Source organism: Aquila chrysaetos, chromosome 10 (genome assembly GCF_900496995.4).
Source record: "Aquila chrysaetos chrysaetos chromosome 10, bAquChr1.4, whole genome shotgun sequence".
In the NCBI taxonomy this organism is placed as follows: Eukaryota; Metazoa; Chordata; class Aves; order Accipitriformes; family Accipitridae; genus Aquila; species Aquila chrysaetos.
The window spans coordinates 28,235,371-28,257,077 of record NC_044013.1 but is presented as its reverse complement, the minus strand read 5'-3'; the positions used below and the strand labels follow the sequence as shown (position 1 = coordinate 28,257,077).

The following is a 21,707-nucleotide window of genomic DNA, read 5'->3' as shown; positions in this document are numbered from 1 at the left end:
AAAATAAGATAAATAAGCAGCAGCAATGTTGATGAAGCAACTGATGAATTATTGTTGATGAAGCAAGGACAGGGTAGTTCATGCAACTAATTGAACCAGGTTCAAATCAAGGGAGAATTTAATTCTTCGGTAAAATACTTCACCTTAATTATAACTCGTAACGAGAGACAGCTAGAGTCTAAATATATGGATGCTCTGCCTCTACAGCACCCACCAGGCCACATAGAACAGGTAAAAATTGACAGCTTTTATATTAAGAAATGAATCCCAAAATGTAGATCCACCTCACATCTTCCTGCAATCCCACTCAGAGGCGGCGCAGACACCTCCTAAAACTTACATATCCATAGCTTTCTCTGCATGAAGTATCTTCTCATGACAAAGATCATACAAACGTAAAGAAAATGTATAGAATAAACCCATTCTGTCTCCTTGAGTGAAGCAACTTAAATGTTTTCTTGCATTATGCATATATCTGTTCACTAACTGAAGAAAAAGTTAGATAATTTTACAGTTTAAGAGACAAGAAAAAGTGATTTTTTCAGCTAGCATCTATAAAGAAAACAAGAAACTTTTTTTTTTAAAATATTCCTCTAAACTTAATTCCCAAAAGATTACAGAATTTTTATACAATTTGCTCCTTTTCAGTTCTTCATGTATATGTGATATGCACAGGTTTGGTAACATACAAGTTTTACCATTTAATTTTTAATACATGAAATAGGTGTAGTTAAACTGAAAAACTGCATATATGACACAGATTCAACAGATGATATTCTTAGGTATAGCAATATCCAAAACACATTAAGTATCATGCTAATATTGAAGGCAATATACATTAAAAAAAAATATCACAAGCTCACACAGATACATTAGAAGATTAGAGAATATGAGACAAAGAAAGAAACCTCCTGCTATTTACATCACATTTCAAAAAAGACAGCAGACCATAAAGATTCACTTTGAGGACAGAGGGGAAGAATAGTACACTTGAAGACCAAAATGCATCTTAAAGCTCCTAACCCTGTGTCCTAAGTGGTCTATCGTGTCAAAAGGTATTCTTACATGGCTGGCTACTCCTCAGAAAATGAAACTGTAATTAGTCAACAGGATCAGCCTGTCCGAGGCTGGAGTCTTCAGTCAGAGCTCTTTGCCAAATACACAGAGACCTTTGCCTCCTGGGGAGCTCCCCAAAGAAAAAAGCCAAGTTTTCTTAGAATATGAACTAGAACGCTTTCAGTAACAGAAACTTGGAAAGACCAGGTCAGTCAGACTAGAAATAGGAAGGGTTTATATATGACCCTCCCTGCCTGCTGTGCCTTGTTTCCAGGCTTCCATTTAGCCCTCAATGTCCAAATTGCAGCAAACTCTGCAATTTTTTGCAGAGCGCTGTCTGGTCCCTAGGGAAGTTTCTTACCTCTGAGGACTGTCTGCTTGTCGGTGTTACCTTAGTCTCCCTGCACGAGCTGCAGGGTCCTGGCTGCCTACTGCATCTCTCACTCCTTCCTCCTCCCCTGCCCTGCTCAGCCTCCCAAAGCTTCTCTTCCTGAGCTGAACCCGGCTGTTCCCAGACAGCAGTCACCTCCTCCGTGATGCAGGCTCTGTCTTCTCAAAGACAGGCAGCACAACTGTGAACAGAAGTACAAAACAAACAAATGCTGTCTACCGCAGAAGTGCCAAGCTACTTTTTAATGAATCCCCCTTCACTATAACAAAATGGGCTGTGAGCTTGCTAAAGGAAGTCCCTGGTCATGGCTGATGCTGGCCAAAAGGAAGTATTGGAGGCAGGACACCAGAGATGCACAAGCTCTGCACTACCTATGGCAACAGACACCAGACACAGAACCAGCAACAAGTAAGCCAGCTAATCCAAGTATCTATGCAGAGCAGTTACCTCCAATAGTAAAGTTTGACACTACTTTAGACATTTGACATTATTTTAGAAACTATAAACAGCTGCTTGAAAACAAACAGATAGCTAAAAACATATAGCTCTTACATTATTGAACCTATGACCTGCTCAGATTTCAACATGAAGCACGACTCCCTGCATTTTCAGGAACTTTGCTGGTGTCTCTACTCCAACTGCGACAGCCTCGATTCCTGTGAGGACACCTGCATTCTCCAGCCAATCACCCGAGTAAGTACAATGAAAAACTACTTATAACAACAGAAAAGTAACATATCAAAGTTATGCCCTCACAGAATCAATAAACCTGAATTAATAGATCCAAATGCTTCCACAGAGTTCGAGTTATAGTTGAAAAAAATCTAAACACTGTAAGATTAACTTCAACTCAGTCTATGCAAACACCCCTTTGGCAATTGTCCCTTCTGTTCACTCACATCTGAACTGGATCCCATTAGGTGTCCACAAGTGACCTACTGCAAGTGAGCAAGTTCAGCAGTGAAATGGCTATGGACACAACATAAAATGAGAAGGTAAACTTACCTCATTCCTACCATTGAAAGGAAAGCATACCTAAAATTTAAGGACAACTGCAGCAGTGACTGCATTATTGTTTCACATCTTCTCAAGTTTCTGACTAGTTACTTCAGTTTAAACATCAACAACTGCTGATACCTGATCATTTTTCCAAATGCACTGAAAGCCCATGTCCTCTTGGCTTGCTGCACATGTGCCTCCTCTTCAAGTCAGATAAATCAAGCTGCTCTCTGAAGTTGTACCATGAGTAATGTTTAGGACAGCCCAACACTGAATTCTTCTCTCTAGAAAGAAGAACAAGAAAACTCAGAATCCTGTTGAACAAAAATGTATTTAAATAAATGCTCCCAAGATCAATCCGAAACATCTCATTAGCACATTCTGATGTTATGTGGCACATTTAAATGCAGCAGAAAACATCCAAAATTAAGTATGCACTTTGAAAAAGAAGCTGGGAGTAGAAAAAGACCTCAACACATTTAGTACATCCTTTCTTAGCACAGGCATAAACTCTATAATCCTTTTATGGTACAATTTTAATCTAAATCAAGCAGCTCCAGTAAAAGAGCTCAGAGCTTTCCCTATTACAAAATTACATCATTCAGGATTGGATTAGACTTTAAAATAGCATACTTCAAGACAATCTATTAATGATTTTTTACACTTAATTTCATACCTAAACTCCAAGTTATTTGTTTTCCTAATTTTAAGCAAATTTTAGGAAAAGCATAAGTTATTACAGTCCTCTTACATATATACAACTCATAATACCATTATTCCTCTTGCTATCAGAAACATGCAAGCAGAGAGACAACAAATACTGAGCCTTCCAATCCTGAGCTTACTGCATCTTCTTCCCACCCCACAAAAATCTAAAAGGCTGCAAGATTTAGCCCAGTTCTTCATAAAAGTAATGATAATCAACATTTTGAAGTTACAGAACTGGCTAAAACTAGCCTTTAATGCAAACACTAAACTAACTAGTCTTAAAAAGAAATTACCTCTACCTGCAAACATTGTTCTCCTTATATCCTTATATCCTTAATCATCACACAACATCAAACACATCATCATCAAACACAACAAGGCTACTACAACATTGAAGAAGAGATTCAGTAATAGCAGCAGAACTATCTTGCCAGATTTAAGAGACTTTAGACAACAAAAGCTATATGGCCTTGCAAAAACATAGGCACCATCTGCCTCATGTTATGCACCACATGCAATTCAGCTGGTCTCAAGACAACTCGGGAAGTTCAGCATATTCCTAACTTTTTGCTGAAGTAGGAGTGTCACTTATTCCCCTCCCATATCAAAACTGCATACTTCAATTTAACCCAAGATTAACTTTCAGGTTTATTTTAAAAATTATGTAGGAAACACAATAACGAGATCTATAATAACAATCCTTAGCAAGAAAGAAGGTGCCACCAGCACTTTTGTACAGAAGACAGCGATGACTATCAGTGGGAGCTGTTTATTTTCTAAGGGTCCCTTCTACAGAGCAATTCACACCACGCTCCTCACAACTTTTTCTGCTATTCTCTTATTCTCGCACATTTAATTACTGGCAGTCACAAATTCTGAAAGAGTCACTTTTGATGGTAACATCAGAAAAACAATCTCAAAAGGACAGTTGTGAATTGGTCATTACAATTATACACACAACTTAAGAGAATAACAGTTACGCTGTTATACGAAACAAACATGAAAAATCTTGTACTTGAGGAAAACAGTTCAATTACAGAAGCTGAATAATTTCTACTGAAGATGCCTTAAAAATGACTGACCAAGGAGTAGCAAGAACAAGTTTTGCAAAACAAATTCCCAGCACCAATAGCTCAACATGGCACACATTTGCTGGTCTTTCACCAACAACACTGTAAGTCTTGTCACCACTGTCATTTCATTTTAGCACTGTATTAGTTCTCTCTTCCTCTAATTTGCCACAGAAACAGGAAAGGTAATTCCACATTCCCAATAAGAGAAAGCTTGTGAAGTCAAGGTTAGGCTATATTCAGAGGCTCTATTTAGGCAATAGAAAGGAGGATGATATAGCAATATTCTTGCACAAGAAAGTACCAAATTGCAACCACTGTTGCCCTGTAGCAGCTCTGTATTAACCATTTATTTACAGAATAATTTGCAGGTCAATCACCTTCTTGGAGGCAATACATCAATATTGGCAATGACAGACACACAACTGTAGTAAATCTGTTCATCCATTTACACCCTTCCACCATCAGCAGCAGAAGGTAATTCTACCAGAGCACCAAACCCTCTTGCTGTGTTTTCACATTGTGTTATTTAAGCAAGTGGCAATGCTCCTCATGGAGGACTCCTCCCATCTTACTCAACAGTTTGCAGAGAAAAATAAAATCCCCAGATCAGGTAAGTCAGCAGAGCTCTGCTGTATACTACCTCAAGCTGAAATAACTGGTCATCAATACCAGCATTATTCTGATAGGAGCTGGTGCCCAAGTAGTTTTACAAAAGCACCCAGTCAGCAACTCACTGGCACCAGTACAGCAGCCACACGGACATGTCCTGAGAGTGAGACAGGGACACAACACAAGAAAGAGTGAGATGTGGCATCCAAATTCCTTAGCAGTGTAGACTTTTGACCCCTCCAAAGAAGATGAACATGTATACACCTTGTTACAGAACATATCAAACACTAGTAAAAAACCTTCTAGAAATAAGGAACATACGACATAAGTATATAATTTAATTCCTAATTAGCACACTGCTGAGAGCAATGTTTATTAAGCAGTTAATAACTCCTTCCAACAGAGGTAAGGAGGGATACTTCAATATTAAAACCAGAGCAAATATACATACATTTTAACAGGTTTATTAGACAAACTTCAGAGTTTATACTTTTTTATATATTAAAAATGTAAATATTTGCCTTTGTTTACAAGAAAATTACATGGTTCTATTAAATGAATGAGAAAAAGCGCCAAAAGCCAGTGATTACAATTTTTACCCCTGTTTTAAGACAGGAATGATGCATGTAAACACACCAAGGTTTATTTTCTTGCTTAAGAAAACAAACATTGTGAGTAGATTCTACAGATGAAACAATAATACAGACTTGAGAGAATAAAAGCACACAACAAAGGAAAGACTGTATTTGATTACATTATAGTTTTAAACACATTTCACATATACAGAAAACAGCACATAAAATTGGAGGGATGTTCATAAAAAACATGAGACACTAGATGCCCAAATTTGGCAGAATGCCATTGGAACGAATTATTGAATTTCACATGAAAAAATACAGCATTCTAAGGACAGATTTTAAAACATCATTTGATAACTGCTAGCAAAGGTAGGAATTGTCAGTACCCTGGACAAGAAGGGACTTCCAGGGCTGAAGGACTTTTACCACCAGATGGGTTTAGCTCTTCCTGCACTTCCATTTACCATCACCTTTTATAGTATTCTATTGACTTTTAACACTTGCTTTCCAGATTCAACCTGAAAGATTTTATGATCTATAAGCCAATACAGAAGACATCATGGTGTATTGCAGGTTTAAGCTCTTAAGAATGCATAAATGCACCTACCCACTTGGTAAAAACTGCTAATGTGAATAGAACAAATACAAAAACCAAACATACGTAATACAGAAATCATACAAACTGGAAACATACCTGCTGATTGGATTTTTTTTCCCTCTTTAACTTAATCATCATGAACCCAAGGAATTCTTTCAATCTAATATTTCTCATCCTAACAAAACACCAGCAGAATTCTGAGTATTTGGATTCAAACACTAGCCCCTGCAGATGGATTTTGTTTAAATAAATGAACAAACAAAACATTATTTGCTTCAAAATTCTTCTACTTGTGGTGAAAGCCAAGCTGTACTGAAATCAATAGGGCTGTTAGCATTGTTTTCAACAGAGCTAGAATTTCATTTCCTGTGCCCAACTTAAGATCTCTTAAAGATTCTGCTAACCACTATAACACAGTTTTGCACTCTCACTATCACATATATAGTTCAAAATAAAATGTTTTGTGCAAAATAAATACTTACAGGGAAGGTTACATAAACAGCATGAAAGTAGCAGCTGTGACTGATTTCTTCAGAGAGTAAACTTTGTCCCCAGCCTGGTTGCTCTGCCTGGATTAATGCTGTTCCTGTACAATACCCCAGCCTTGAAGCCTTGGGAAGTTCCTATCCCAACTCAGCAAGGTGGGAGGGTTTGTTATTTTAAATGTTGGCTGATAACAGCTTATCAGCAAGTTTTCAAAGGTTAAACTCAACACATTTGCACGGCAAAAGTGCAAACAAAGCACAAGGAAAATGTTGAATTAGTGTTCCCTCTCCTGCTGTGGCACATCCCTCCAGCAAGGGCCAGAACTCTCATACACCATGACCTGCAGTGCAGGCCAGCAAAGAAAGTTAAACTAAAACTCCTGTTCAGAGAAACCATAACTGAAAATATCTTTGGAAAACAGTGAGAAAGCAACAAAAGTGCTTTCTTTCAAAGGAGGAGCTTGCTTTGCCTGCTACATTCCCACTGTCTGCCACACAGGATGGAAAAGCTAACTCAAAATCTTTAAGTTTGGCCCTTAAATACAAGGCAATTTTATTACTGTTACCAAATTTATCACTGACACCACAGCTCCATGACAACTCACTGGAAAACAAAATAAAATCTTCAATTTAGGGCCTGCTATGATTTTTTATTTCTATCCCCAGCATGCTACTGAACCGTAAAGGGCTGATGCAACTTTAAACCAGAAAAAAAAACCCAGAGTTACAGACTCATTACTAATTCATGCTGGCTGAAGCTGCATACCAGCAGCTGCTGCCTCTCTCAATTAACAGCAAATATCAAACAGTATTGTCATTTAACGGCGTTTACTGCCTGCTGCCCTGTCCACTGTCACATTTTCAAAGCATTCTGGCACAATTTAAAATATCAACATTGATAAACAGAGCTTAGTTTAACCCCTTATGTATCAGTAGACTTCATAGCAGAAGTGCTTTACTATTCTTACATTCATTAGGTGTTTGGCAATAGCTGAAGCCCAAAGATGCAAGGTGCCACCAAAACAGTACTTGTAATTCAGAGGCCCACAGGGTGCTTGGCTTCCACAGGGGTCTGAGCACAAGTGTGAAAAATTGTGGGAGTATCTCCAGAAAGGCAGCTCTCTTTATAAATGAATGCCAAAAAGATCGAACAAAAGAGGAGAACAAGGAGGAGAGACTGCACATTCAGCCTCTGTTGCTGAAGATTTTAAAACAAAAAGAAACAAAACAAATGGGGGGGGGGGGGGGGAAGTCAAGATACAGCCATTCTGCAGAGAGATGAGACTAATGCTGTGATTCCTGATGACCCCATCTCTGCACAGGGAAGTCAAAAGAACCCACATTTGCAACTTGTGTTCCTACCCTCTAGTGTTCACACAGCCATGCTGCCCTTAGGACAGACTGGTTTTAAAGCAAATGATTATACAAACAATGCAATCAGAGCAAGCAACTGGAAACAGTGCACTTCTCCCAGGATGCCTCTGCAGGTACTTCAGTGGCCTACTTGCTCTGTGGTGTCAAGTTTGCTGGAAGCCACTTATATACAAATGACTGTACATATTTTATATTTCATTTACATGATGTGTTCCCAGCAAATCAGCAGGCAGTAGCATCTCAGAGGCTCTCCTGTGAGCTTACTGCCAACTGGGCCAGGGCCAATGTGTAGATACCAGCGACCTAGAGAAGAGAGGGAATGCTGAGCCAGCCAAATTAGACTGCAAGGTGCACACTGGCAATTTAGATACTACGTGAAATGATCAAGCAGCTTCTGTACAGAATTCATGACAGTAAAAGCTAGAATAACACCATTCAAGCTGATATTGAAATTGAAAGAATCCACTTATTTCTGAGGTATTGGACCTTTGCACTATGCCTTCTGCAGAGGCAACTACGTTATAAGCAAGGGAGCTCCAAGGAACAATGCTCTGAAGGACATGTCAAACATGCAAGGGAATGGCTTTGCAAGTTGGGCAGGTAAAAGTAGTCTCGGGTTCTGTCCAGGGCTTTCTGAGCCTCTGCAAGAATACTCTACTTGGCATAGGTCATTTGGCTGCAAGTCCCCTCATTTTCTCAGGTCCCCTCAGTCTGTATTGTGTGCAACTCTAATATCCAGTCTGGTTTGTTAGGAGGGCTCATTCCCTCAAGGTTCCTCCACCACCTTTGTGCCGATACCATCTGAGGTCTTCAGATATATTAGGTGATATGACTAATACCTGCCATCTGTTCATTGCTACCTTCTCTCTCTCCTCTCCTGAAGAGGAGTCATCAGTGAAGTGCTTGTTCTACTTGATCTATTTTAAGAGCGTGGGCTTTTTAGCATCCGTGCAGCACTGTTTTAAACTAAGAATGTTAAACCAAAGAAGTAAACCATGCTCTTGCAGGGAAGATTGAGTATTTGCAACATCCCTTAGGTCCTACAAAAGTCTCTGACTAGACTCAGAAACAACCCTCTCTTCTGCAAAAGTCATCTTCGCTCCCAGCGTGCCCAAGAAACAGAACCACTGCCCAAGTTTCACTCCAGGCTTCAGGCCACAGAAGAGCATGCAGATAAGATCCAGGCCTTTGAAGGTACCTGACTGCTCTCCGCAGGAACCAAGCCAGTCAACACAGCTTACAGCATCAGTAGGTAATATGCTGCAGCATTGTTACCTGGTTTGAGGAATAAGGAGCTCCTACTCAGTTACACCACCTCAGTACAGACCACTGAAAACAGAAAAAGGTACAAATAACTGAGGCCAGATCTCTGCCCATCAGACTGGGATGAAATCTTCCAACTCACAGGGAATATTAAGCATTACTTATACCAACAGCTGCTCCCCATAAGCTATGGTTAAGGACAAGACAAACTGGACACACAAAGGAAAGATGGGCTGGAAGGGAGAGAGGCCAACGGAGGATAATTTCACTGTATTTCTTGCAGGAGCTGTGTCAAAGTGCAAAGAAAAAAGTCATCACACTGTAGGAAGCTGAAAGACTTGGGGTGGAGCAGTGAGGAGTCTCTGACCCCAAAAATGTTTAATTTGAGTAAAGCAGCAGATTCGTAGTAAGCATAGTGCTGCTGCTGCTGAACTGCACACTCCTGCTTTTATTTCTAAATGACACAAAGTGAAAACGTAAGTATAAAAATAAAATAGGAGAAAAAGAACAAGGAGATTTTTATACCTGGCACTACAGATGCAGCATGCACAAGCCAGTAACCTACTCAGCTCTCTCCCTTCACTACTGCAAAATGCAGCAGCATAAGGGCTAGCAACATATACAGAGCTCTGAAGTAGTCACCTCAATTTCACAGCTTGACAGTTTGACACAGTGCTGGGGATAACATCACCAGAGAACAAGAGCTATTGCACTGCACCTTAGAAAACAGCAAGTGCTACAAATATTTGATTAAAGGCAGCATGTTGCCTTCTAAGGAAACTGTGAAACTGTAGAACCAGAGAATGAAGATGCATGTGGAAATACTGAAGAAAATCAATCCACAGAGCCCTGGGAGCAGAAAAAGGGACCCAGATGGGACTGTTTGTCTTGGAACACCTTCCCTAAAAGAAGGGCTGATTTTCTCTGTGCCATTTCCCTTGCAAATAAAACCCATCAAAGTAAGGACCACCCCTTCCCCATAATTTCCTTGAGTTACTCCCATCCCACTCTAAACAGTAAGGTCAGACTGGTTAAATAAATTTGTGAGGGGAGAAAAGTTGGCTAATTAGTGTTTCTTCCTGCCTAAAATGCAAGAAGAGCCTAAAAAAGAAATGAATGCATTCCATGACCCCTGTGAGATCTCCAACTCCATTTTTCTTCCCTTTCCTGCTCTTTACCTTCCCCAGACTGTCACCTGATCACCATTATCTGCTTCTTTCCGCTCCACCTTCAGAGGGGAGCCTATTTCCCTTCCCTATTTATAGTTTTCTCACCTCAAACTTAATTCTTATTCCTGCTTCTATGTCCACTTGCTGAAATTCATGCAACTACTTCTCTCTCCTCCGCCATCTCCACTAGCATATCTAGTCTTCTTCCCTGTCTCCAATCCTAAAGAGAAATGTGGCTTCACTAAAATCAAAGGTTCAGTTAAATCCAGGTTTCAGCTCAGCAGCATAACTGTATTTTATTAGAATTATGTCACTTATTCCAAGCCAGCTATCTCAAAGTACTGAATGGACAAGCACCGAGTAAGAGCAGGAAAGCCCTTTGCCAAGCTTTCCTCACTCCCAGTATGAGAGCCTCGTATAGCTGAACACACTGGCAAACTAGGAAATAGCAAATGACAAATGTTGCAGAGCCTATTGAAATCTGTCCAGCCTCTGGTAAACCTCCACACAACAAATGCAGGTCAACAATGAGTATAGGTTTTCTCTTTTAAAAGTATGAACAGATTTAAAAACACATACACTAGTATTCTCATATTTTGCACTCTCCTCAAGGTTGGGAGTGTATTTTGGAAAGCGACCATGAGTTTCAGAAGCAGTTTGTTCCAACAAGTAGTTTTCTTCTCTCCTGAGGTAGTGAAAAAAAATGAAGAAGAAACAGAAACCCACAGCACAGCCTCAATTAACCTACAAGGACACAATTAAATGTTGCAAATACACCCACTTCAGAAGCCTCTTTTTCACTGCAATTAGCTGCTGGCAACAAACTTTCAAAGACAAGACAGCACCTTCCCGTCTTATACATACACCATACACCTCACATAGCAACGTATCACCATTGATAGAGCAGGACCTCAATTTTCACTGCTGGCTGCTTTGAATTTTCAGCTTCCCAAAAGCTGATGTCACATGGCATTTCTCCTTGCAAAACGGTGACCTTTGCAGGCCTCCGGAGAAAGAAGCCAAATCCAATACTAAAAAGATACAGATGACAACCAAAATCCTGTGGTGCCATGCTACTGAAATGACAGAAAACATTAAATATTGCAATCTCCTGTAACACAATCATGCAATTTTTTCTTATGAGAAATTCTATCTTACTCTGAATACAAGATAGATTATATTGAGTAAGCAAAACAGTTGTCCTGTATCTTATCAAACACTGGTTGATGACCTTGTCCTCATACAGAGGCTCTAGAAGGGAGAACACTCCAAGGAAGCAGTCCATGGACAGACCCCCAAAACACCTCCAGGAGACTCAGCCTTAGTCATACTTTGTGACATTCAACAACAGGGAGGATCTTTCCTTACTAGGACCAAGGCGACCACGGTTACTCCCCAGATCAGGACCCTCTGTCTCAGAAAAAAGCACAGATGCGTGAAGTAGGTTGAGCCATAGCTATGCAAAACCTTCTGCAGTGTTCCTTGGGCAACATGTAAAGCTAACAGCCACCACCAGAGCTGTATTTTACATCTTATTTCTCACTGAAGAGCCAAAAGGAAGCCTCCCTACATCTCCAGCTAACAGCAGCACCAGTGGCTCCGTTCTTCCAGGACAGAATGGGCTGTAAATATTGGCTGAAAACATTTATTCCTGCTAGGGACTGGTAACTGTCTTTAATTGTTGGCAGCAGTTGGGGGCCAGGGGAGTCTCTCCTGTGCCAAACAGCAGACAAAACAAACAAACAAAAAAATGACTGCACCTTCCATATACCACAATACCTGAACCTATGTAGCCCTGAAGGGGCCACTATGTTTGTGCTTAGGCTGAAGAAAATAAGCTGAAAGCGAAAAAATATTTTAGAACAGCTATACTCAACTACTAAAGCTACTTACAAGCAAAATGACTGAAAAGGTGCTCTGTCCTTTATGTCACAGATTCAAGGGTGAGGAAATACCACTTAAGGGTATGTGACCAAAACATCAGAGGTGAATCACAGGCCTGCAGACCTGCACAGGGACAGCAATCCTAGTCAAGTTTTTTCTATGTTTTAAAACACTGATAAAGTTCACTCCAAAAATACAATCCCAGCTTTCTAGGAATGTATTTCTGACTGAGCACAGTTAATAAAATACCCACCAGGAACAGAAAATACAGGTTAAACCATGCTCTGTGCGTGTGTGTGAAGTTCAGCCACATCAATATAGACTATCAGACATTTTTCCCCCATTTTCTTCAACCAGAAAGGGTTCAGGAGTTCGTTTAAGTTTTTCATAAGAAATTCTTTATACAAGCTGATAAATATAAGGCAATTTTTGGAAAATCCTCAAGCACAATGCTGAGTTCCTTGCAAGGATTTGAGCAGAGTATCTTTTCCTTTAGTGAAGAGCCCTATCATTTCTTCTAACAGGTAGTCTATTGATTGTTGACTTGGAATAGAAGGCTGACAGTCAAGAAGCATAATGGTCACTGGTCGTGGCTACTGAGCAAACAGCCTTTGCATATGCAGCCGCATGTGGGGCTGTTGTCTAATACCTGGCCTTCTACATTACATCCTTTCATTCCTTCCAGTTGTCTTGTTACACTCACACTGCAAAAAGAAACTAGAAATTCTGCTTACTGAGTACCTCCCAGTAAGTCACTACAGGTTGTTGCAATAAGAAAATTAAAGATACCTCTCACACAAGCCCACCTTTCAAGGTCCTGGTCCTTGAATATGCTGCTCAGAAATGTTACTTCTATTGCAGTATCATAATCAAGTATCTCAAGACATGGCAGGAGAAAAAGATAATACCTTAAAAAAAGGAGGTGAGAAAGGTACATTAAGAAGGACTTGATGTTACTCCTCCAAACATTTAAGTATCAGCTAGACAGTGAAAGGGGTTTATTACTACAGTTTCTTAGCTTCTGTGCCTTCCCTGCTCCCAGCATCAGGGGAAGCAAAGCCATCGGATCATCGCTGGTCTCCTGTGTAGCCAGTGTAGTGCAATTCAGTGGTACTAGGTTGGAGAAAAATGACTCAAAATGGCTCAAGCATCAGGCTTGATAACAGAGAAGCCACCTTTCTTGACAAACGTGCAGGTCAAAGAAAATCACATATTACTTTGACCTGCACGTCCTACTGCAAACACTCATACAGTTTGCCTTTTTTTTTTTTTTTTTTTTTTTTAAAGCACGAGGAAGAGTGAAAATCATTCCCACTTACATGCTTTGGCAACATTAGCCTATTTTCTATTTTCATTCGTAACTCCTACTCACTTCTTCCATTCTAACTTCTGGTGCATTTGTGTACACTCCCCTCTCACTAGCAAGAGTGAGAGCTGACACTTCCCTCACCCTTTTTTCCCCTCTTGTTGAAACCTTATTTCCACTGCTCTAATAGTTCTTGACTTAACTGGGACAAGGAAAATTATTCTGGGTTTCTCTGTCCTAGCAGTTAGACTATTCTGTATTAACCATCCAGAGTACTGAAAAAAATCATACTGAAGCCCCAGGCAACCATTCTAACACTCTCTTAAATTCATGGTTTAATAAAATTGCCCATTTTTACTGGACATGTCTATAGCCATTTATATATGTACTTTCTTTTTGCATAAAAATCCTTCAGTGTTAATAAAATTCAGGAAATTCTCTTCACTGCTACACATAGCAAAGTTCATTTAATAGCATTCATTCCAAGAGGTTCCAATAAGCTATATTTCTTAGGCAAGGACAGGTAGCCTGGGAGGAACAGAGAGACATTGTCTGAGCAGCCAGGGATCAGGTTAGGAAAGCTAAAGCCCTGATAGAATTAAATCTGGTCAGGGATGTCAAGGGCAACAAGAAAAGCTTCTATAGGTACATCAGTGGTGAAAGGAAGACTAGAGAAAATGTGGGCCCTCTCTGGAAGGAAATCGGAGACCTGATTACCCAGGACATGGAGAAGGCTGAGGTACTCAATCACTTTTTTGCCTCAGTCTTCACCTGCAAGTGCTCCAGCCACACTGCCCAAGTCGCAGAAGGCAAAGGCAGGGACCAGGAGAATGAAGAACTGCTCACTGTAGGAGAAGATCAGGTTCAAGACGATCTACGGATCCTGAAAGTGCACAAGTCCATGGGACATGATGAGATGCATCTGTGTCCTGAGGAACTGGCGGATGAAGTGGTTAAGCCACCACCAATCATATCTGAGAAGTCATGGCAGTCCAGGGAAGCTCCCACTGACTGGAAAAGGGGAAACATAACCCCCATTTTAAAAAGGGAAAAAAGGAAGACCTGGGGAACTACAGGCCAGTCAGTCTCACCTCTGTGCCCATCAAGATCATGGAGCAGATCCTCCTGGAAACTATGCTAGGGCACATGGAAAATAAGGAGGTGATTGGTGACATCCAACACAGCTTCACTAAGGGCAAATCATGCCTCACAAATTTGGTGGCCTTCTAAGACGGGGTTATGGCATTGGTGGATAAGGGAGGAGCAACTGAGTCACCTACCTGGACTTGTACAAAGCATTTGACACTGTCCCACACAACACCCTTGTCCCTAAATTGGAGAGACATGGATTTGACGGATGGACCACTCACTGGATAAGGAAATGGCTGGATGGTTGCACTCAAAGAGTTGCGGTCAACGGCTCAATGTCCAAGTGGAGACCAGTGACAAGTGGCGTTCCTCGGGGGTTGGTATTGGGACTGGCGCTGTTTAACATCTTTGTCAGCGACATGGACAGTGGGATTGAGTGCACCCTCAGCAAGTTTGCCGACAACACCAATCTGTGTGGTGCAGTCAACATGTTGGAGGGAAAGGATGCCATCCAGAAGGACCTTGACAGGCTTGAGAGGTGGACCTGTGCGAACCTCATGAAGTTCAACAAGGCCAAGTGCAAGGTCCTGCACATGGGTCAGGGCAATCCCAAGCACAAATACAGGCTGGGTGATGAGTGGATTGAGAGCAGCCCTGAGGAGAAGGACTAGGGGGTGTTGGTTGATGAGAAGCTCAACATGACCTGACAATGTGCATTTGCAGCCCAGAAAGCCAACCGTATCCTGGGCTGCATCAAAAGAAGCATAGCCAGCAGGTTGAGGGAGTTGATTCTCCCCCTCTACTCCGCTCTCATGAGACCCCACCTGGAGTACTGCGTTCAGCTCTGGGGCCCCCAACCTAAGAAGGACATGGACCTGTTGGACCGAGTCCAGAGGAGGGCCACAAAGATGATCAGAGGGCTGCAGCACGTCTCCTATGAAGACAGGCTGAGAGAGTTGGGGTTGTTCAGCCTGGAGAAGAGAAGGCTCCGGGGAGACCTTATAGCAGCCTTCCAGTACCTAAAGGGGGCCTACAAGAAAGCCAGAGAGGGACTACTTACAAGGGCATGTAGTGATAGGACAAGCGGTAATGGCTTTAAACTGAAAGAAGGCAGCTTTAGATTACATGTAAGGAAGAAGTTCTTCACTGTGAGGGTGATGAGGCACTGGAACAGGTTGCCCAGAATAGTTGTGGATGCCCCATCCCTGGAAGTGTTCAAGGCCAGGATGGATAACAAAGTGAAGCGTTCTTTTTATACACTGTGAGAAAGCAAACCCCTTGCATTTTTCAGATGGCACTTCCCATAACCTGTCAATCATTTTAAATGCAAGAGACAGCATGCTAGATAAATGTATCATAACTTTCCAGAAGAAAAGTGCATCCAGAAAAGCCTTTCCTTTGAGTCACCTTACCTAAGTTTTGAAACTCTTCTATCAGGCAAAATCACGGCTGGTTTCAATTTCCTGGAGTCTATACCTGAAACAACCAACCATGATTCATGTTCACCACTAAGTTATGCTGTACAGGTTCTCAGTGTACAATACTCCCCCATCCACAAGCAAGGAATTAAGCACCAGCTCATTCTGCTGTCTCCACTCTGCCCATGCTGACACTGGAAACAGAGAGTGCTGGCTGAAGGCTAATATCAGTACAGGGCAGAGCAAATAAAGATACCAGTATAATCACTTTTTAGATAAGTCAGCCAGTGCAAGCACATCTGTCTAGAAAATATACAGCAGAGAAACAGGAATGTACCAAAGCATAAGTAGGAGTTCTGTTAGACCTGAAATTATACCGACTGAGAATACAATATCCTCTGCTACTGCTGCAACATTCTGTCAAGCAAGCATTAAACTTTCCCCTTCTTAACTGCCATCTCAGGAGAAAACACAACCAATTTAAAAGCACACAGCTCAGTTCTTCAAATACAACTGAAAAATACAAGGTAGCAGCATACACGCTATCAGTTTTTGGGTGGTAAACTATGCATACTCAGTTTTTACTTCGTAAGTTACATCTACAATGGACAATGCAAATGTACAATCCATTTGATGCTATCTGCATGTCTCCCAACTCCCCCACCATCAGGAGAGGAACAGAATAACACTTCCAGGTACTGGCAGCAGCAGGCTTCAGTTTGCGTGCAGACCTGTGTCATGAACTAATGAAATAGTCCCCAGCACCGTGAGTTGTCATACTCACCATCTCCTCTACAAGACCCCTTTGAGAGAACGAATTCACAGCCCTTACTGCAACAAAGTCCAGGTCAGCACAACTTAAACACAGAGGACTGGCAACTGAAGCTCTAACCAGCCTCCCTTGCAATTAACAAATACACAGTAAAACACACCGGTACATCCATTGGATCAGCAAGCGGGTTTGGGTTTTGCGTGGGGTTTTTTGGCTTTTTTTTTTGGGGGGGGGGGGGGGGGTGTTAATCTCAGCAGTATTGTGTCTAGTAGCGTTTACAGGAGACATCATTTCTCTCCACTTTCACAAAGAATCATGATCCTCACACAAAATGGTACGCAACTCTATTTGCAAAGGTATATACACAGTGTTAAAATTTGAAACCCTCCAGTTTATTGCAAGCCTTTTTTTTGATCCATGTATGTATATCACAGGGGTATGCCCAAGACCCCAGTGCTCCTGATTTCAGATAGCCCTGTTCAGATTTGGCACAGCTGACTTCCTGGCAGTACAAGCACATTCTAGGTGAAGTGCAGTACAAAGCTCACCATAAGGTGTATGGTACTCACTCAGAGCCACTACCTCAAAACCTCTGTGATAGAGCACTTCAAAGATAGGAACAAAAACCTGAAACCAAGTAACGTGTTGGTAGATGAAATAGCAGCCAAGATTGCCTGCACTTGCCTTCACAGGCTGCGAATTTAATTGGAGCATACTGGAGTGCATTAATAACAATTTTAGAAAGACCAATATCGACTTATTTTTACAAAGCCTTTCTCTGCCCTCATCTTCACTGACTACACGTCAGACAAAGGTCAAAATAGCTTAATTTTCTTCTGCACTGAACAAAAAGGCATGAAGAACAGCCAGTAAATTCAGCTTATTTCATTTTCACTGTGGCTTAAGGAAGAACAGAAGGAATTTATTATCATCAAATTGACTCCAGCGTAACCTGGCTGCTTTTATCAAGGTTGCGTAAATTAAAAAGATAAAACCAGAGCTCCACTTTGCTTGATATTAAAAAGATGCATCTACTCAAAGACACTGTTTAGATTTCAAGGAAACATAAACTGTGGTAACAGACATCAGAACACAAGAGTTGAGCACCTTTCCAAACACAGCTCTTTCAAAGTAACAGATAATGCAACACTCATGCACCAGAGAATGGAGACCAAGTCAAGTGTTAAATGAACTAAGTAAAAGTTTACCATGGACCTTATCAGTAATACTAAACTTCTTCTTTACGTGGGAGCACTGAGCAAATGGTATTTTAATAGAAATGTAATTCTGTTTCAAGATGGCAAGTGCAATGTGCTTGAGAAACAATATCTTCTTATGTGATAAGGCAACATTCAGACAAGTAATGCTACCTGGCAAATTTACAATTAATTGAATGCTGTACTTCTTTCACAGTAATCAGTATCTAATCATTACACTTGATCATAATGTAATCAAACATTTTTTTAAAATACACCCACACAATATTTAAATGTAGGAAAAATATACCATAAAAATAGAATTGTTTTACTCAGGAAGCTGGAAAAAACTCCACAGGAATCTGAAGCGATACCTCCTTTTCCCCTCCAATGTGATTAAAGGTTTTTACAGTTTATTCCCTTAACTAAATGACAGCTTAACACGCTCTGCTTAACAAAAATTATTTTCTTAATAGCAGATCTTAATAAAAGAAAAGCATGCAGTGGCTTTCAGTCTGGACACTTATTCTCTAACTAAACTGGGCTGCAGACTCCTCCTGGCACAGTAAGGTCCCAGATCAGGAATTCCTGAAGTTTTGTTCATGGAAAGTTAATTATAGTGCAGTGGCTGTGTAAAACAGCTCTAAGAAAAGCAAGCCGTAGGCTGATGTTGATAGTACAGTCTCCTTTGCCATTAAGTGAATCTTACCAGTCCCCAGTGGTAATATTTCACATCCAGTTGAAGCAAAACAAATGATTCCCAACACAGCAAATGAAACATCAAAAAAAGCCTACCTGCATGTAGCAACCAAGCTGTCAGATCCACCGCTGTACCATTGACAACAGCTATAAATTTAATGTGGGGATGAATCTGATGGGTCATCTTCTAGGAAACTCGGTGTGTCTCAGGCTGCTTACACTACTTGTACCACAACTGAGTTGCATCTATTGTGCTTTCAGTTTATAACATGAAACCCTCAAGATCTCCAGAAAAAAAGAGATAACCCCATGATTAGCTGGACTTCTTTAAGCACCTCTACAGATGGCTGGAAGAGCTCCCCTTGGCAGAAGGGGATAAGGAATGCCCTGAAGACAGTATCAGTAAAAGCAAAGGAGTATCTAAAAGTTTATGCAGTTCTCCACAGCTCTCATCTCTAGTGGCCTGCACAGCTCCCCCAAAATGGTCTCAGCCATCCAGCACTGGAAACATTCACTCTCCCAGAGAAAGTAAGAATGGCAACTGATTCTGGCTGGGCAGCATCATCCAGTTTGTGAGTCTTTGCCCAAGGTTTAAACTGTCCATATTTAGTCAAGATTCAGCTTAAATTGGTGGCAAATTTTTCTCCCAATGAGAGAAGAATTTAATCCAGAAACACTGAGGCATTTTTGAATCCCATAAGGCCACAAGTGATGATGTATCAGGGACAGACATGCAAGGAAGAGAAGTTAACAGGGACCCCCTACACATATCCAAGGTCTTACACTTAGGATAGGAGCCTGCTACAGTCTAATCCCCGTGAAAAATGGACACAAATCCAGAGCCTCAGCAAAACCCAGTGGTTATCCAATATCTGAATGTGTGCACACTGGAAGCCAGTCTTACGGTACCTGGGTGGGCCAGTGGATAACATGCCCTATTCCCTCCATAGCAGAGCTTCCCAGTGAGCACAAACACTTGAAGTGTCCCTTCCCCCATGTAATCTGTAATCTGCTTCAAGGAGACAGCAACATATCATCGTTTCTCAGCCACCCTCTGGCTGCAGCAGCTGCCAGAGAAGCACAGCTCACAGACCTCCAGTCCTAAAGCCCTATCTGCAGCAGCTAGCTGTCCTTAAAGGCAGTCAAGCAGGAATGAACTGCTGACACCTCCTGCTCTAGTAACAGTTCTGAACGCAATGTGCTCTGGTGCTCCCATGGGAGGCCAGAGATGCACTTCCTCCAGTGCCCTGTCTTGCAGGAGGGATGCAATCAGAGCAGGCACCAGATCCAGCTTGCAGGCCATCTGGCAAACCACGATGCTGCCTCTGATCAAGAGGAGGCTCTGAGCCAAGAATCAGTACCAACTGTTTTACTGGAAACATCTCCAAATATTTTCCAGCCACTGTTGAAAATATATCCTCTAACAAGGCTGGAACAGAGGGGTGTCTCTACAGCTGCATACCGTGAGAAGACCCTGTGCTGACAAAATCTGCTTGGGTTGTGATAGCAGCTAAGAAATTAGCAAGTCAACAATAAGCAAGAAATAGGAGCAAGTACTCAGAGCAGACAGTTATCAGGAATACCAGCACTGCCTGATATTTACTTAAAGGCTCATACAGAGGTAGATCCATCCATTTAGGCTTACTGACCAGTATGTGAACAGGTAATAGAAGAGCTTATGAAATCACTGGCAGCTCAGCTCTTCCTGACCTCAAAGAACAAAGAAGCCTTATGGCAGCAAAATACCCTCTTTTCACTCTCCCTCTTTCTTTACCCTGTTGCACAATCTTTCTCCCCACATTAAAGTTGCACTTCGCACAAAATGTCAAAGTAGAAGAAAAAGAAGAGAGCAAAAGGAAGAAGATGTATTACTATTCATCCACATCAACAGAAAAGTACAGACTACACCAGAATAAATATTTCCAAGTGAGATTCCCTAACTTTCCAGATTTTGGGGACAAAAGGGTTCATAGGTAACACCTTTACCTTCAAAACATCCTTCATCCACACATGAACAGCATGTAGTTTAAACTACAGACATCTGCAATCACTCAAACATCACAAGAACTTTTTAATATGGGAGATTAATATACAGATAGTTATTTGTGCAGAATTCACAGACTGCACTTAAAATATCCTTCCCCCAAAAAAACAGCTGAAGATCATTACACAGATACATAACCTTTTGCAGCCTCCTTACGTATAAGGAACACACAATGTAGAAGAAGATACTACAGCACTCCAAGATCTACCAGCATTTTTTGAATGTTTAGACTGCAAATACAGTACAGAAAAAAATTGTTATTTTTTCCATATACATGGAAAACACTCAACTTACGGCTTTTGCAACACATCCTGCTTTTCCGTAGCATTAGATTAGCTTCCACATTATTAGGTAGAAAGTGTGAAACATCAATAGCAAGCTCCTATTTAAAGTCTTCCAGGAGTTCTCAGTGTCTGACTACATATAACAATAGAAATTCAAAATCCAGTTGTCCCAGCTCACAAAAAAAGATATTCAGTTGTCCTCAGTTTGTACCTTTGAGCACTTCAATATTACTTTTCCCCACACATAGCTGTAAGGAACACCCAGGGCAATGCACTTACAATTAATGAAAAATGACTCAGAAACAAAGCTGCTGATTCAGGAACACGGACCCAGTACTGCAAATCACTTTCCTCCAGGACTAATTTTCCATACAAACTCCAATGGCTCCAATGTATATAAATTAAGTTACTCATACATTTTCCCAAAACATTCCACAGCTCATCCTATTGATTCTGAAGAGGACACATGCAAAACACAGGCAACTAGTCAATACAAGAGAACCTTTTAGAACTTGGTAACATCTTTTTGTTTGGAGGTTTCAGGTTTCCATCCTTTCATGCAGAATTGTGCAGAGTATACCAGAGACCAAATAGCACAAATGAACGTGAACAGTATTTCTCTCCCCAGCTACAAGTCTTTTCTTCCTCTAGTAGTAAGGGGCCCTGACACTGCATCCCCTTCTATCTCTGTCAAATGCTACACTCATGACAA

General features: G+C 41.1%; 1 protein-coding gene across 3 annotated transcripts in view; it reads right to left on the bottom strand.

Annotated features, from left to right (window-relative positions):
* The window catches only part of MAP3K13 (mitogen-activated protein kinase kinase kinase 13), an 82,064-nt gene that overhangs the window by 50,077 nt on the left and 10,280 nt on the right, over positions 1-21,707 (bottom strand). For all 3 annotated transcript variants that reach the window (XM_030029370.1, XM_030029371.2, XM_041127031.1), the window contains exon 3: positions 2,585-2,730. The gene's annotated coding sequence lies outside the window, so the exon portion shown is untranslated. The remainder of the gene's footprint in view (positions 1-2,584; positions 2,731-21,707) is intronic.